Source organism: Odontesthes bonariensis, chromosome 18, assembly GCF_027942865.1.
Source record: "Odontesthes bonariensis isolate fOdoBon6 chromosome 18, fOdoBon6.hap1, whole genome shotgun sequence".
Classification (NCBI taxonomy): Eukaryota; Metazoa; Chordata; class Actinopteri; order Atheriniformes; family Atherinopsidae; genus Odontesthes; species Odontesthes bonariensis.
Window position 1 is genome coordinate 21,143,370 of NC_134523.1, and position 18,441 is coordinate 21,161,810.

The following is an 18,441-nucleotide window of genomic DNA, read 5'->3' on the forward strand; positions in this document are numbered from 1 at the left end:
GATGCAAACTGTCGATAGATAAGCAGACACCAAAAAAAGAAGTGAAGAAGAAAAAGACAAGTGCTATGCCAGCCGCTCATACTAGAAGGATACCTAAACAGCCTAATAATACTTCTACTCTGTGCTTCCAGGAGTTCAACTGAATGCTTTACAAAATGGTCACAGCCTGTAGCCTTGTTGGAGTATATTTCTTTTTTAAAGGGACTTTTATTTCATTTACTCCTTCTAACAAAGAAGAAAGCCTGAGAGGACTTTAAAACATATTCTTCATTGAAAAGATTCGCCCGTTTGCTGTAATTCTTTTGGAGCATTCAACTTCGACTGATGTAAGTGACACTGCTCAGCGCTGAAAATCAGGAAACCTGTTTTTTTAATGGCTCCTAATGAGAGTTATACACACACCTAATGTGCACGAACCCGGTGTGAAAGACGAACGTGACCGTTAGGCAGCACCCAGCAGGAGTTCGACTCTCTACTAAAACTCAACGGTCTGTCTGTTCCGATTTCTGTAATAGTGGTTCTGCAGACGGAGAAAGAGGTCACTATGACAAATAGCTGCAGTACACTGACCTGCATACAGCGCATCTTCGCAGGGAGGGAACTGGAAAAAAAAAAAGGTCCTGCTGATTTCAAACATGGCTCCTCACAGGGGCCGTGTTCAACAACTAAGCTCCAGTTCATGTAAAATTCACTTTGCACTTGAGAATTGTGGTCTGACGACTACATTTAAAAGTAGACTTGACATGCAGCCGAGTACAGGATCTGGTAAAGATGAGAAAAATAATACTCTTTTGGTTATAAGAGAGATTCAAGTAGGAATGATTTCATTTAGGCAAGACGTGTGATTGTGTTAGTTCGTCTAGTCATCTCACTTAAAATGTCATGAAACTTGCTGGAGTTTTAGTCGGGGAAGAACCCACTCAATTTCAGCATCTCTTTAGTTAAAAATAGTGAAATGCAGCATTGGCCTCGGTGGAAGAAGCGAGCTTGTTTACAATTTTAATTCTGCAACACGCACAGAAACCCACGTCTTTCAGATGTCAGAGAGCGATGGAAATAAAGGTGGGGTGGGGTGAGGAAGCTGGCAGGCTGCACTGACAGCATGACTCATGTTTGACAGGTGTTTTGGTTAACTTTGTGTCAACATCTTTTTGTTGAAGTGAAGCGAGAAGAAACACTGGTCTGAGAGATTTGGTGAGACTGACGCTTTGAATACTCAGAGGAAAAAAGGGGGACGAGTTAGTCAACACGAAACAGCTTTAAACCATTCAGTGACATATCACATGGTTTCTGGCCATTTCCATCTTCAAGGCTTACGCCGATTTGAAAACACAAACGCCAGCGGTTTTATCAGGGTCACCTGTTCCTTCTGATTATTTTGTCAGCATCGACTCTCCTCACAGACACAGAACATACACAGAGGGTCCACCCACCTGCTTGTGTCTCTGCGGCTTCCATAGGAACGAGACCAGATACAATAAACGGCCATGTCAGACTTTATGGATGCTTTTGGATATTCAAATGAAAAATGATGCCAAAAATAAACAGACAATACCACGTCGCAGGTGAGAAATCATAACATTTCACTCTTCCAAACATGTTCAAGTCGATATAATCCTTCTCTTCTCATACTCACAAAGGCGTCCAAGCAGAGCCACACAACGCACTGACACGAGAGGAGTTTCCATCGTTTGTCACACTACAACTCTTTTACTGCGTGATCAAAACTAAAGGCTAAAATTTCTCCGTATCCATCATTTATCTGCAAGACAAAGTGGTTTTTTTAACTCAGATTTCACGGCTATCAAATGACATGCAGCCTGTGCGTGCACAGCAAGTAAAGGGCCAACGAGGCAAGCAGTTTTCAACCTTGAGAACGGAGGCGCAGGCCAAAGTCATGATACTTGACGGTGATATGATATGATATAAGGCTCTTTACTAGCATTTCAGTCAGTCGTGAACCTCCTGAAAAACAGGAAGAGCTGCAGAAAAAAGATGGGTGCCAGCATCTTCGTCTCCACAGTCATCCGTACGACCGATCAAAACACAGGAAGGTTCAACTATTGTGAACGTTGCGCTACTTAAAAGTAGTTGAAACTGTGTAATTATGTTTGTGCAGACAAATAAGCCCCCTTACGGTTCCTTCTAATGCATTTCTAGCTGTGTAAGGGAATCATTTTCTCAATAGTAATACCTACTGATTCGGATGAAGACTGCAGAGGGTCCAGCGCGCCTAAAGCACCAGTAGAAATAGTAATTACTGGACTGTGTTGGTGCCAGAATTCACTAATGCAGCAAACGTAACTGCAGGATAAGAGGCCAAAGATACGGAGAAACAAAATCTGCTCTGTAAAGGATTAATTTATTCATACGAGCGACGCTGGCTCTTCCCAGGACTAACGAATTCCTCTCAGAGTGAAGCAAAGTGGCTGCCAGGCATCTTGCGCAGAGTTCCCACAGCCCTTCTGCTGGACCCAACACCTGTGGCTCCATCCCCACGGCAACACTGATTGCTTGGTTGGGCTCTTCCCTTCACCGTGCGCCTTTCCTAACACTCAGTTATTGAAGGCTACACAGAGTTTGCAGGCCTCTGCAGCTTTCTTTTCCCGCTGTTGTACAGAAAGCGCTACAGTTTTTCGGTGAGTCTCCACCTTTCAAACAGCTTTCTGTGCGCCGCTTTCTCCAACACTGCTGAGAGAGCAGCGCAGGAAGATGAAACGGCCCCGCTCCTGAGGAGGCCAGCTGTGATGACAGCCCTGTAGTTGGAGGCACACTGGAGCTTCTTTTTAACACGCACAACTATTCCAGTAATCTTGTACAACTTAATGTGTTTTTGAAACATCATAATTACAGTGGAGATGATGCAGTGTACAAGTTGTACAAACTAAGCAGCAAACAAACTACAACTGCTAAAGCACGGAGTGACGATGCTGGACAGAACGGGGAATTTTGAAGTAAGGCTGTTTGTTATATACTGGTGTTCACATCTGGAGCTCCCTGACAAGCGATTTCAGTGGCTGACAGAGAGGCAGCACCGCTCTAAAGTCTCATGCACAAAACACCAATTTAAACTCATAAATGAAAATGTCAGTAACACTGTACGGAGCACGTTAAGGCCCCAGTAATCTGGTGTCGGCAGCTCCAGTCGATCATTTGGAAGCTTTCCTCAAAGGAACACCAGGGATGAAAACCAGCAGTTAATAGTGATCTGAATTGGTTCTAATTTGTGACTCATTTCAGCTTCACTTCTTGGCCTCTGAAAGAAAACCTCACCCTCATTCACACGCTGTTCTTTCTCTCATAAGTTCTTTCAATGCAGGGAGAATAGATGGTTCCTCACATGTACGGCATACCAGGGCATGCCAGCTTTATTTGCTGAACACTACAAGTAGCTTCAGTTTCATTCACTGTTTCTATAGATCTTTCTGCTGTCTCATTTATTCAAACCAGCAGCTCCCTGATAACAGACTCACATTTAATCCATTTCTGTTGATGGACGGTCGTAATCAGAGATGCTGCAGTTTAGGCGTGCTCTGATCGGGTTATGGGATCGATTGGAGCATCAGTTTTCCTCCCAACTTTGATTCCCCTGATGTTATTTTAGTCTTCCCCACAGCTTCCCTTCTAAAAATGTGAAAGGGACAGTTTGTGAAGCAGAATAACGTTTTCAGCGCTTCCATTTGAAGCAGATTCTTTCATTTGAGATGAATAAGCCTCCATCTGGGGGTATCACATTCAGCATGTTTGGTATGACGGTGGCCTCAGCAGCAGCAGGGTTTTGTGGAGAGTTAAGCAGCTGTGTGAGTAATATCTATTCAACAGACGCCTCTGAACCTGAGGGCAAAAGGTACCTCTACCCATCAGATTTTTAAAAACAGTAAAGAACTGATATATGCAATTTTGCCACTGCTATCCAACCACCACTCCCCCTCCAGAAAACCAGTGTGCAAGTGTCATTTCATCTCCGTAAAGAAGCAATCATGTGATTTTTTTTTTTCTTAGTCAACCCACTGTGATGGAGGTTGATGGAAGCAGTTAATCCCTTCACGCTCACTAGCTCAAATATAGGCTGAATGAAAATGATGCTGCTGTACTTAGGATGGCATGGGTCCATTCAGGATCACGCCTCGCAACTCAAACAGCAAATTATTTTAAGAGACAATTCCACAATAACTGCAGCTCCAAAGGGTGTACACCAAACAGCAGCTTCTTACCTTTCTGCCCTGTGGTGAGGCAAATAGGTGTTTAACCTCTATGTGTGGCAGCCCAGTTCCGCTTGAAGAATCCGATGGCCAAAGTGCCTCAACGTGTGGAGGTTAACCCCAGTGTTTAGTTTGTTGCTGCAAGTGATGTGGCCTCTCTGTCCATTCCATCTAACATCTTTTTGGCATTTTTTCCAGTCTCTGTTTTCTGGCTCCAGCAGTGGAAGTTGACATAAGCATTTTTAATCCCACCTACAATGCTCTGATTGGTCAGCCATGCTTCCTGCTGGGGTGAGGGCGGCAGTTCAGGTGGGACATCCTCTCAAATCTTAACTCACAGCTGTGGGTTCCCTCTGCAGTGAATTAAAGCCTGCAATTGAGGCTCCTCTTATGTTGTTGCTATGCACTGTGGGATTTTCTGCTCCTCCAGTAAAACCACTGCATGCTTCGCTCCTCCGCCAGTCCCACCTGAATCCGACAACATCTACATTTTGATTGAGAGAAACGCAGCTTGAACAGAAACCTTCCCCGGGTTTGAAACTGAGCTGGTTTGTGTTACAGAGGGATGCAGCCAAGAAACAATTTCCTATTTACACCGAGCCTCTGTGAGAGAGAGAGATGAAGACTGAAAGGACCCAGATTCCTGTGATTCCTAAATTTGGAGAGCAGCAGGTTGGCATGATGTGGCTAATTCAGTCAGTCCAAAATGAAAATAGAAGCGGACCAGAATTACCTCCTCGCGGTTGTATGTTTCTGCCAACGAGGCAGAGCTGCTGTTTACATTCATCCCACTTCTGCGACTGAGTTTGGGTTTTGAATAACGGTCAGAGAAGTGTTTGACCCTTGAATTACATGACATTTTAACTCTTCGGAACTTTTTCTTGTTGGACATTTGTGTAAAACGTAGTGTGTAAATTCTTGCTGGGATCTTGACCTTTAACCAGCTCATTCTTATCCTCGTGTCCAAGTCGACGCTTGTGCCAAAACTGAAGAAATTCCCTCAAGATGCTCTTGACATATCGTGTTCGTGAATAAGAATTCAAGTGGGCAGCCAGTAAATTACCATGAAAAATAAATATATAATTAAACCATGCAAACACTAATCATGCATCATTCCATTTTCCTCTGGTTTTTTTGGTTTGTTTTTCCAACAGCATCAAATCCGTGACATCGATAATATGGAATTCTAAAGAAGGAAGCCGACTGTGCTCCATTGTTTCCCTTTAACTAAAAGAAAGGAACTGGGGACAAGGGTCATGCCACTGTCATGGAAGTCCACACACACAGACTTTCTGGGTAGGTTACATCTATATTTACATACCACAATACCATAAGCAGCAGAAAGGCAGCAATTTCCTCTCTCAAACTCACATTTCTGTACTTGTCGCTTCTTATCTTCCACCACTAACAGAACAGAGTCCACACACACACACATTGGAAAAGAAGCAGCTGTAATGCAATGAATTCAAGCGTCTGTACATCACAGATGCTGCAGAAGTTGATTTTTGTCTCTGCTTTTTTATATTCATCCCACTGACTGTGCAATAAACCTTCTGGAAGTCTTGGTTTCGCAGCTCTCAACAGATTCTCCTCAGAAAGTGCTAATGAGCCTGGTCTGTGGCTCCAAAATTTCAAGAGTGTGTGATGTTCAGGAACTTTAAGAGGGAAACTTGGAAATTGTAGTCTGATCTATGTGCCACTGCGCGGCTTTTGACTGAAGTGGTGTCATCTTGTTCCCTTTTATACATCCATTCCCAAAGACCCTATAACAGCATTAGACAGACAGTGCGGTTACTTGTTTCAAGTTTGCTGTCTGTGGAACAGTTGTTTCCTGTTCCAGACACTTAAAGGTTACACCTTCTTAACTACCAAATTATGATCAATTCTGTTCAATAAGAAGTTCAGGAGGAGCTGTGTTTATCTCTGTGCTCGTGTGCCAACAGGAATACACCAAGCTCAGCCAGTTCTGGAGCTACGAAGACAAAAAACAAGAAGATTCTTAAAAGAACGTCCCTTCTCTCAGATAAACCAAACAATCTTAAGTACAAAACGTAGTCTATGGGGATGTGGGACATGACATCCGTTTGACTGGGAGGTGAAGTTGAAAATGCGGCTACAGGCTCTGACTTCCAGGGAGCAGAAACACATTCGTGTGCAGTTTTCACATCATTCCAGCATATAAATGGCATGAAATAACAAAAAAAAGTTCCCTTCAAGTAAAAGTAAGTGAAAGAAGCAAGTGTAGCAAGAACTCTGACAGTGAGAATTATATGGTCTCCCAGTAGCCCATCAGAGAATGTGGGGAAACTCATTTGATTTTCCTGCCACACTGCTAGCCTGTTCATTAGAGGCTGCAGCTGAGGTTTTCAATTCATTTCAGCAGTTTGAGGAAGCTCAGCAGTGGATCTGCTGTCAAACAGCAACAGAGACAAAGAGTAGATAACGGGCCGATGCAGATTCTGAGAGACAGCCTCTCGCCTGCAAAGTTGCTGGCTACGAGAGCGAACCAGCTGGGAAGATCTGGAAAGACTGGAAAGCGCCTTCGCTGCATTAAAAATGTAGAGCTCAAGTTAGACAGCTTCTTCTCCCGCTGGAGCTCTTCGTGAGGCGGCCCTGTGGTGTTTGCGGGCGGCCCCCAGGTGTGAACACGAGGAAACATATGCATATCAATGAGAACGCTGATGAAAAGCAGGAAACTGTGCTCAGTGAGCTTTTTCTGGATAAATGAGGGTTTAAAACAAGGTTTAAATTAACAATCCAGACAAGAAGAGGAGGGGGTTCTTCAACAATTCACAGTTCAGAGGGGGGGGAGCTGATCTAAGGTGTTTTTTTTCCCCTTGTCTGACGAGCCCATCAGTGCTGCTGGTCACTCATGTGTTTAGTAATTGAGAGACACACACACACTGCATGCTTTAATGAGAAAATAAGCAGTCTTTTGGATCTTCATGAATAAAAATGACTTCTTGGAGATCTAAGAAAAAAGGCATTTAAATAATATAAGGAGTGGTAGCAAACGCAGCATCTGTTTTTGAAGTGTTTCGCTCTAAAAATGAAGAAATAAAAAAAAGTGACACCTACTTTTACCGGATGGTTGATGGCATAAAGCAGAAAACACATTTTTTTAAAGGGTGTTTAAATCATTGCGTAGATTATTTTAAAATGAGACACTTTCCGCGTGCATATTTTTAAGATAAATTTCCCTCCTTCAAAAGCAAACCTGGTAAGATCTGCTCTTCTATCTGTAGCAGAAACCTCACAAGTTTGATCAAGGATGCGCCATCACAACAGTGACCCCCTTTAAAGCATAAAGTGCGCCTTCAATGCAGCCTTCCAGTCCCTCGTTAAACTTAAAGACTGGGTAATGATTTTGGCACACTGCCCATTCTTAGTTTCTATCAGCTTTAGTTAATATTCAATTTGTAAGTTAACGGCAGGCAAAGTACAAATCAATAATTTGTTGCATGTGGGTGTCTGTGTCAGCCACACTGAGACAACGCCCAGTAGTGAGCGATTTATGCCTTTTTTGCCATCAAAACGGGTGATAAGTATGGAAAGCCAATGTGTCATTTTTTTTTTACCTTGAATGGATTTACCATATAATTCAAACCTACTTCAAATGGATTAATGACCCAACAGAAACATAAATAGCTAACCCGTTATTAGATAAGTCTGACTCAAACTCCTTTTTCATATTACATTTGACTCCGGCCTCATGTGTTGTCCCTCTGTGCTGTTTCAGTTGCTGCCGATGAAGCCGTGGGCGCCACTGAACTACAGATCGATGTTAAACTGATTGGCCCAAAGGGGAAACTGCCGTCACGGCTCAAAAACAAGGCGACGGATTTGTCAGTGATTGGCCCGGACAGACACTTCATCATGTGGAGGACGACATGTTTACTGTTGGTTTGTTTTCCAGTCGCACAGCTCCCCGCAGGGCTGGAAACATAGCAGCTTTCTTCAACGCTCTTCCTGCGGACCAGAAAGAAGTAAAGGCCTATTTTATGTTCCCGTCTCATTAATATTAATTGCTTTACAGAGCTCACAGCTGACAAGCACACACCCACCACTGAGCTCGTCTTAAATAAATTTGCATTTCTCTTTCGATCATTATGATGGAATTTGCTTTTATCCCTGCTTAGGCTATTTTCTCCATGTTTGGGACATTAGAATAGAATGGAACATGTGATAAATCCTCTGCCCTGCTTTCTGATTTGACACAAATGCAAGTTTTGAAATTCTGATATTTTTGGACAGAATCCGCTTTCTTGTTGCAGTATTCGATGTCCTAAAGTCGGAGCTCCTCCCACCCAAACAAATGTGCAAAAATGACAAGCATTCAGTGATTCCTGCAGTTATTTTTGGCAGCCTGGACCATCCTCTCAAGCACCATGCGTACCACAGGGCTCTCACACTGTTTTACTGTTACATATTAATGTCCTCGTATCCCTTTCTTCAACACGAATATGATCGTTATCTTATAGGTCAATGTTTTCATCAGGTAACAAACACATAAAACAATGACAGACTAAGAGCAATTAAGTGTTATCGCGCACTACAGCGAGCCATATCAGATGTGGAGGATCCTTAATGAAATGTTTCTCCATTGATCCTAATCAGCTGATATGACTCTGGGGTCCTCAGATTTTCTTTTACAGGAAATCTCATTCGAAATGAAGCAGAGTAATACATTTTCAGTCGTTTAACATAGCGTCCAGTCTCTTCCACTCAGAGGTCTGAGACGTCTCTGCCCAGCTCCAAAGCTCCTCTAAACAAAGTACCTTTGAGCTGCTTGTGCAGGCTGCTAAACACGAAGGATCCCTTCAAAGTTGTCTCATAAATGAGAACGGGCTTCCAGAGGATTATTAAAGACGTTAATCAAACTGCTGAGTGAAGTAAGTAATGAAATAATTGTCTTTCGGCTAAATCATTCAGAATACTTCCGTCTGAGTTTTGTGAATCACTGACCACAACTCTCTCGTACTGAGTCACTCAAATATGCAGACCGAGGGTTCAGCTCATTGACTCATTCCCCATTCGAAAGAAAAACAACCGAGCAGTCGGAGATTTTAAGCGATCAACGTCGTCTTCTCGTTCCAGATACAGAAAAGTAAAGAAAGGAAAACTGCAGGGAAGGAGCAAAAAGGAAGGGACGACACAGCCAAACACTTGCACATAAAACTGAAACTTTCAGAAAATAAAAGACACTTTCAGCCTCTGAAAGTCAACTTTGCGACAACAGTGACTGTGTTTTAATTTCAGGTGTCCAGATTTGAGCCCAAATAAACCTTCACTTCTCATGGAAAGCTGTAGAGTTAAATCTAACTTTTCACACAAACAGCTACAAAGGGTGGATAGTGGCTGGGCAGATACATCGCTCACAGCTGACCGGTTGGGGCAAACGGACCACAGTGGGAGTCAACACATGTCTGTTGTTAAAAACCAAGATTATGGACTGTAAACACAGATGGACAATGGGTCACCACTTCCTCCTGTGGAACAAAAGTGACGCCAAGATGCCATCTTGCCCTGACAAGATCCTTTTCTGGCACAGTGTGCTCAGTGGTGACCGTTGGATGGAGCTGAGATACTGAGCTCCAGCCCCCTGCCCGGCCTTAAAGTGAGCACACAGACCTTTAACTTCAACAAACCCAGACGCCCAGTCTGGACTGTCTTGAACTGTTTTTGACCACAAAGGAAAAATTACCCCTAAAGACGTGATGGATGTAGGGAAAATGAGTTGGCGTAAGACTCTATGGTGTGCATTGCCAGGTTGTGTGGGTCACTCACAAAGGAGGAAATGACAACAGGATGATTTATGAGAGGAAGAACAAGCTGATGGAGGGGATACTCCTTAAGTCTTGCCAGTGCCATTCACAGAACACCTTCTACGTGCACCCCATCACATCAGCAGTATTCCCTCATGGCAGGGGCTTCTTTTAGCAGGATAATGTGGTCTGCCCCACTGCTAAGACCGCTCAGGAATGTTCAAAGTAATGTCATAAAGAGATCAGAGCGTTTTCTTGGCCTCCAAAATCCACAGCTCACCAGCATCTGTGGGATGTGCTGCGAAAATAAGTAACATTTGTGGATTTGAGGGCCTAAAAGATCTGCCTCTTTGGTATCACGGGACACCTTCGGGTCTTACACAGACCGTGCCTCAAAGGCTAAGAGCTGCCTTGGTGAGACCCGCTGAAAATCACACCACTGGTTTTAATGTTGTGGCTGAACTTACAAGCGGATTGTGTGCAGACGTTTGCTTGGAAAAAGGAAATGGTGGGAAATTTCATCTCTATTTATTCAAAAATGAGCAACCACCAGCATAAAGCAAGATATTAGTGTTTTGGAGCAGGAGGTCCACGTTGAGAAAGAAGGACTGAATCCTGCCAAAAGCCTTTTCGCAGCAGGAGTAAACAGTGTTGCAAAGTCTTTACAAGAAACTTTAAACAAAAAGGATTTCACAGTGTGCAGCGAAAGAGTTTGCACTAATGTGGGATATTTGCCGAGCAGAAAATCTGGAAAAAAAAGAAAAGACACTTACAAATTAACTTTAGGAAATCGAAGATAAATTTCACTTATGGCTGACTGAACACCACAAAACAAGCCAAATTACTTGTGTGAAATTAAATCAGGTGAAATGGGGCTCCCTGTTATTCATGTTCACACAAACACCCCCTCCCCAAAAAAAAAAAAACCCTCCCAGTCGACGTGGAAGGTGGGTTTGGTCCAGCAGCAGCAGCGCAGATCCAATACAGCCAGCGAGTGTGTCGAGTTTCCCCATGAAGGGCTCCAGCAGTGAGGCAGCGCGGACGCTATGACATACACACTCACACACTGTGTTTCTGGCCAGCCCATGCTCTCCAGTGACTCACCACACGCACACAAAATCACCACCACTTCACTCACAAACAACCCGGCACGCTCATACTCTCAAACACACACCTACTCACACAGCCTCTCACTGTTTCATAAAGCTCCACCAGCACCGGAAATACAAGTGTGTTTGAGTGAAATAAAAGGAAGGAGCCAGTATATATGTGTATGTGTATGTGTGTGTGTGTGTGTGTGTGTGTGTGTGTGTGTGTGTGTGTGTGTGTGTGCATGATGCAGCTGCCATGCGTGCTTTCTGCATGTGTGTGTGCGCGCGCGTATGTCGGAAATAAATAGCAATTTGACAGCGCAATAAAGGGTGTGTGTGATGTTGGTTGTCGAATAGTTTAAGTGTGAGTGTGTGTGTGTGTGTGTGTGTGTGTGTGTGTGTGTGTGGGTGTGTGAGGCTCTTATGGCTGTCATGAGCCCTCGTGACTGAATATCTTTGAGGGCAACAACAACCCAGAATGGGGTCCCTTTTCAATCGCCAAAAAAAATATTTTAAAAAAGTATAAGTCCAGCAGCAATTTTCTGCAATAAAAAAAAAAACAATGATGTGAACAGTCTAAATTGTTAAACAAAAACTCTCAACGTTCCAAGTGTGCGTAAGCATATGCATGGGTAGGTGATAGGTCAGGTAGCAACGGCATATCACAGGGGCAATAGCTAGAGACCGGCTAAATGCGTGTGTGTGTGTGTGTGTGTGTGTGTGAGTGTGTAAACGAAACGGCTGCATGTCAGAGCAGTAAGAGGAAAAGAGTGTGTGTGATGTGAGAGTAGTAGTGAGGAAGGGAAAGGGCACGAGAGCTGCATGCTGTGTGTGTGTGTGTGTGTGTGTGTGTGTGTGTCTTGGCAATTGTGACAAATAAATAGCTGCCAGAGAGCAAGTGAGCGCGCTCTGATTCGGAGACTGGCAGCATGACTGACTGATCCCTGCATCCATATCATAGGATTAAAAAGCTTGACACGGCACGGGTACAATAGCAGCAAAATATGAGACAAAAAGTCGGTCAATGAAAAAGGAAACGTGATTATGAACCAGAACAGGCGAGAGGAAGAAAATATATAAAAAAAAAAAAATCTAAATCTGACACACATTGCACGAGCCATACAGTGGAGCGGCTGTTGGTAGGTGAATGCTAACGCTGTCACCGGGCAGTACAGAGGGAGGAGGAGGAGCTGCTGCCAAATATGAGCCTCTCCAATGGTTTCCTAGAGCCAAGACACACTTCAGTCACACTGTCAGGGATGTGGCGGAGGGTAAAACCTGCCCAAATTCAGTTTGCACACCTGTTTGTCTAAGCCTAACAGAAATCCTCCTCCTGTATGCCCTTCAAACTCGAAGCAAACTGCAGCAAGTCGCACGAGGACGGCAATAAACAATAACTATGGAATTTTACTGATAATAGTCATCGGAGGGAAGATCATCGGTCACGATGGCATTTTCATTCGCAACCACATCACTGCATATGACCTAAACCAATCTGCGAGCTAGCTGCACCTAATTATTCATGATTTTATGTAACAAGATTTTGGGTAGGAAATTGGGTCAGAGAACATACAGCGCACAGAGGGGGTGAACTTGGAAAAAAAGGAAAAGTTTGACTATAGGCAGAATCAGGAGAATAGAGCTGCCATAAGCACGCAGCTCCACACGCACTTTCTAGGTCAACTAACATGCTATAAACAAGTTTGCACAACATTTTGATACCTTTATAAAAACATACGGAAACAAGGCTACAGCCCTGGGTTCAGTCTAACCGCGCTATACTTTTGATTAAAACGAGGGGGAAAAAATGCCACAAAAAGTGCACCTCCAGATAAATCAGCTACAGATGTGCTTGCTATAAAACTGGTTTCCCCCAAAATGAGTTAGAAAGCACACTGCCTTCAACACTGTCGTTAAAATATTGACTGCTGTACGCACGGGCAGCCTGCTTCAATGTAAACCGGTGGGAAAGCCACTCTGCCATTAACTGGCACGAAGTCAGCGTCTGCTCAACAAACAGCCTCCCGAACCAAAGCGAAAACCCGCTCGTATATAACACTGAATCTGTTACAAAAACATCACCCAACCAACTTCGTCGCCTTTATTAGTCTTCACAAACTCCAGTCATGGACTTAAATGTCACAAGTGAACCGTTCGTCGCAATGTAAAAGGAGTTTAATATCAAACTACGTCCGACCGTACAGTTTGTATACCAACGCTCCGCTTTTATATATATATATTTAAAAAAATCCAGGAAAGCAGCTCTAAATTCTAAGACTGTTTGTTTATATACAAGTTCAAACCGAGTGAGTATCGTAAGTAACTGTTAAAGTTAAATAAAAAACTGTTTTAAGGCAGTCCCAGCGTCAGCAGCGAGTTTGTTTCTATGCTACAGCCCGCTGACGGCGGCTTCACCTCAGATGACCCAACCAGCCAGACTGGCTGTCTGCTAAGCTAGCCCCGTTTGAACCGACGTACAGCGGCAACAACAACACTTGAACCGACAACCGCAACCTTAACTGCCACTGGCTCCGCCGTTACCGTGGCACCGGGAAAAAAAAAAAAAAATTGGGATTTTTTTTTCTACTTCACTTGGCTGACTACGCTAACTCGGAGTGGAAGAAGTGAAGAAGGGAGCCAGCCTAAACAAATGCATTTCCACGACATGAAAGGATAACATCCAGAAAGGGGCAGCCACGTTTTTTTTTTTTTTGTGCTGTGGTGTGCAGGGGGAAAAGGCTAAAGCTAAAGCACTTAGCTTCACGGGGTTGCCCGTCATTAGCGGGGGGCTAACTGGCTAACGGTTAGCTCCGCTGGCTAATAAATTTATTATGGGCACTTTCACCGGGGGTGGAGGGGGGGACGGCAAAAGTTGGCTTCCAAAAAACATCGCGAACCGGATGACATTCACTTGTCTGACAACTATTCTAAAACATAAACCGAAGAGTAAGCAGTCACACACAGCAACTAAAGTTACCTGACAGCCAGGTATCTAACTTGTTTTAATTCCAGTTTGGCTGCCGTGGATGTCTGCCGGGTGATAGCAAGGTGATTCCCACTCTGAGCGGCTGTGATGGAGGGGACGGTCCGCTAGCAGCAGCAGCAGCCTGGGCAGAGGGAGCCAGCCAGCCAGGCGGCTAAGTCTGGCTGCAAACAAGCCGCTTTAATAACTTCACTTTTGCGGTCACTTTGGTTACATTTTCTTTCCACGAGTTGATAAAATAAGAAGTTTTTCTTGTGTCCTACCTGCGTGTAGTCTGTGGTTGCGAGGTGCGACAGGCTGGAAGTTGATTATTCCCAGATATCCAGAGTGGTGCGGTGCGGGGCGCATATAGCTAGCGCTGGGTACAGTAAAGATTGTAGCATAGCTAACCTAAAGACAACAGTAGAGAGGAGAAAAAAAAGCCTCCTCGTTGCTCATAGGGGGGATCGACGACAAAAACCACATGATCTTTTACGTCAGCATATATTTGCATAGGATGCCAAATTTATGTTTCGCGTCCAGGTGACGTGAAAATGTACAGAAAAGTTTGATTCTGGCTCTGCCGGACGCTGGCACGGCTGGTCGGGTTGCGGTGGAGAGACGCAGGCATGAGGAAGCCATGCACCTCTGTTCCCCTCCAGCAGCTCCGATCTGCACCACTTTGCTGTTTCATGACTTACAGCATGGATGGCTGTGATTAAACACCACTGGAAGCTTCATATATCCTAACGCTCATTGGAGCGCTCTGTGCACACTTTAGAATGAATTTATTCACTGAAAAGCCACTTTTATCCACTGTGATAAAGCTCCATCTAAAACACCCGTGAATTGTGTTACTGCTCATCTCTGATGTATAGCAACCACTTATTTATTTATTTATTTTTACAACACATAGCGGGGACCCTTTCCCCGAAAGCCCGTTACACCGTAAGGCAAATGTTCACAAAAGTTCACCCTCCTGGAGATGTCAAGAAAATGCATGTGATGCAAAACGCTGCGAAATGCCAGCGCTTAAATGTTCTTCTAACACCTGTTTGATCCTGAGGCTGACCTCGCAAACAGCATCCTGCTCTGGTGCAGCAGCATCTTCAGCCCGTTATGCATCCCGTATTTAAAAGAGCATCTACAGAAATATCGACTAATTTGGACGAGGCGTGATGTGGGAGTGGAAGCAAAGTTTGCCCGCACGTCAGACTACTGTTTGCATTTCATCAGCCTCATGCATTTTTGATAAATGGGCTTGTTGTTGCAGATCAGATGCAATGAATGTAGAAACATCCCCTTACGCGTCTTTGAAAAGGTGGCGGAGAGCGACACCAACAGGTTTATTTGGGAACTACATCCAGTGTTGTCGGGGTTTTTATAATGTCAATGTTTGTTTAGTTTTTATAACATAAGTCAAGAACAGGGGGGGGGGGGTTTATTTGTTTCTTTTTTCTTGATTAATTTTGTATGTTTAAAGAAAACTTATTGAGATATGGAACCGTTGAATTAGATTAGAATCTAATTTCCAAAAAGCAAGGTGACTCCTTGTCAATCACTCTATGTAAATAGTTAATAATTCAACAGCTGCTTAATTCAGTGGCAGCCATGAATGCCCTCTGCTGATTTCCTAGTTTCACTCCATTTCATCAGTTGGAGTTTATTGTCTTTTATTTACCAATTTTCATCTATTTTAAAAGATTGCATACATATCATTTTAGTTTCTCATGTGAATCTGCTTCTACAATTTTTTTATTGTTTGCATTTGTACTCCACAGAGAATGCTGAGGTGCACGGACAGGTACAACACAATTAAAGTTTGATTTAATTTAGTGTGCTGCCTAAATGCATAGTTAAGAGTTTAGTCAAAGTAAGAGTCACCAATGAACTGCTTCTACACACTGCTTGTTTTGAAACATCAAAGAATGTGCGGTGCTTTTGTTCACACAGATTTAGGGAAAAGCCAGTGGAAATACTGAAGGGCCTTCAGAACAGGATCGATGCGACAGTCTGAGCCATTTCTGCAGAAGAGTTTTCTACAACTGGAAGCTCTTGCCAGTGTCTCCAGAATACACAATCAGTAATGTTGCCAGGCAAAAGTGCCAGCTCTAACCAATAAGCACAGTTTTGGCCAACATTGCTTAGCAACAAAAGTTAAAAACTGAACCACTCAAGGCTTAAAATAGTCTTTAAAATAGTAACCAAGAGCCGTCTGTGTCACAAATTTCAGCAGATAAAAAGCTCTGGGGGGGAAGTATAGCCCTGCTGGACGACCAAGACAAGAAAAAGAAAAGTTTGCCTCCCTTTGTGATTAAAAGGATTCTTGCTTTAGAAGTTGATTTTACATCATTTTATGACAACTGAAGTTCTTCTCTTCACCTCTAAGAACACCAATAGGCCCTGAAGGCAAACATGAACAAGCAAGACACACAGAGTCAAAATATTTACATTCTGTTTGTTTCTTTATAGATTTTTTATTCTTTCTTTGCGATTGTCAAATTGGCCTTTACACAAATATTTGAATTAATCTCCAGACTAAGGCCCCAATCCGTTGGCCTTCTTGGGCCCCCGTAGCTCAGTTTAGTAATACTTTGCATGTAGAAAAGAGACCACACACACAGACAACTGAGAGAAGTCTGCTTTGGTTACCCACAACATCCAATTCAAAAGAGGAAACTCTGCTGAATGAAACCACATGAAACGCTCATGTTTATTTCAGTTCATATCCGCTCATTAACCAGGTGGTCATTTGAATTTTTCACAGCGTGGCAAAAACAGGAAAATGTGTGTCACGCCCTGAGAGAGGATTTGCATATCATTGTGGTTAGACTCAAAATCATGTATTGCTAAAAAGGCACTTTAAAATGGGCATCTAAGGTAGAATGCAGAGTTTTTAGCAGCCGTCCACTTACCAGCAGCCACATTAGTCAAACTATAACCTTGAAATCCCGCATGAAAAAGTTAGCTGTATGGTGTTCTCAGACTGCGAGCTTTCTTTCCTGTCTTGTGACAGAGACACTTGCAGCCTCTGGCCTCCATGCTTCAATTAATCGAATGAAGCGGCCTGAAAACGGGAAAGGAAAAGTTATTATTGGATGTCACAGCTCAGCACACAGTGCCGGGGTGTTTGTACTGATGTACTGAGGCCTTTTTCTTTTTTTTTTCAGGTTTGAGACCAAAATATTTTGAAAAGCTGCATCTGTGGTATAATGGGAATTCCTCATTCTAATGTGATAAAAAGATAATTCTTATTTTAGCACAGTCTTGTACTAAAGAAAACATTGTTATGGTTATTGCATTCCTGCAAGTTGTTTGCACTAAACTTTACACACTGGAACTAAGGGGATTTAAAATGACCAAAGTTTATGTAAAGAAGCACCTACAAAATGTCTAAAAGGCCCGCTGTCATCAGGGCCAGTTATTAAGAAAATAGAGGAGAAACGTTTCCAAGTAGTTTAGTTACATAAACCTCGATCAAATGACAAATTTAAGTAAATGAAATGAAACATGCAAACAGAGAAAAATAAAGGTTTCTTGGCACACACGGGCTTCTGTCTCCCGGGTGAACGTGAACCTCCACCATGCTCTCCTCCTCCACATGCAGACTCTGCTGCTGCGAACAACTATGCTTGTCATTTTACGAGTCATTAGCAATCCCACTATTCTGCGCTAAAGGTTTCATGTGATTTATTGCAAATTAATGTGAGTGAACACTTTTTATCAAATCTTTTGAGATTTGACTGTTTTAATGTTTTGGGTCATTTAAAACCGGAAAATACTTTATGTGTAAGTGTTTTCTTTCACACCCCTAATTTACTTCTGAACAGCACCACTGTAAATCATAATCTGCTGTAAGGACTTTTTCGTGTCTGGCTGCTGCAGCATCCTCAGCTCAGAGTATTGTACATGTGCAACACATGGAGGTTATAAGCTCTGGCTCAGGGTTTTGGAGCAGCGCTGCACTGTTCACGCTGACTTTGCAGGGTTTGCGTCTCAGCTAAGAAGTCAAAACCTTTTCAGAGGGATCAGAGCCAAACCGGCTGAAAGTCTTTGTTTTACTAAAGAAAACGTGAACAGCGATCCCAGCAGCTCCACACTGAGACATTCAATGTCACCTGCACTCTGAAAAGAACACATTGTTGGCAGCTCATGTAAATGTGTTTTTTTTTTATCAAAGTGTGATACAAAAGGTGTGCTGAACAAAACCATGGCAATCCTGACTCGTGACCAAAATGGGGTCAGCTTTAAAAGATATTTAGCCTTATCAAGTCTAAGGTCTTTGTATCAATAGCTCTTTGGCTATATGAATCCAAGCAGAATTGCGCCATTTAATTTCACAATGACTTAAGGGAATTAGCGCCGAGGCACTTTATTGCACCTCCATAGGTCATAAAAGTCTGGCAAGACCTCCCTGACAA

At 43.3% G+C, this 18,441-nt stretch overlaps 1 protein-coding gene across 1 annotated transcript in view; it reads right to left on the reverse strand.

Moving 5' to 3' along the window:
- Positions 1 to 14,691, reverse strand: part of LOC142368274 (zinc fingers and homeoboxes protein 2-like) — a 135,541-nt gene extending 120,850 nt beyond the window's left edge. The window contains exon 1 of the mRNA XM_075450398.1: positions 14,305 to 14,691. The gene's annotated coding sequence lies outside the window, so the exon portion shown is untranslated. The remainder of the gene's footprint in view (positions 1 to 14,304) is intronic.
- Between the last annotated feature and the right edge of the window lie 3,750 nt (positions 14,692 to 18,441).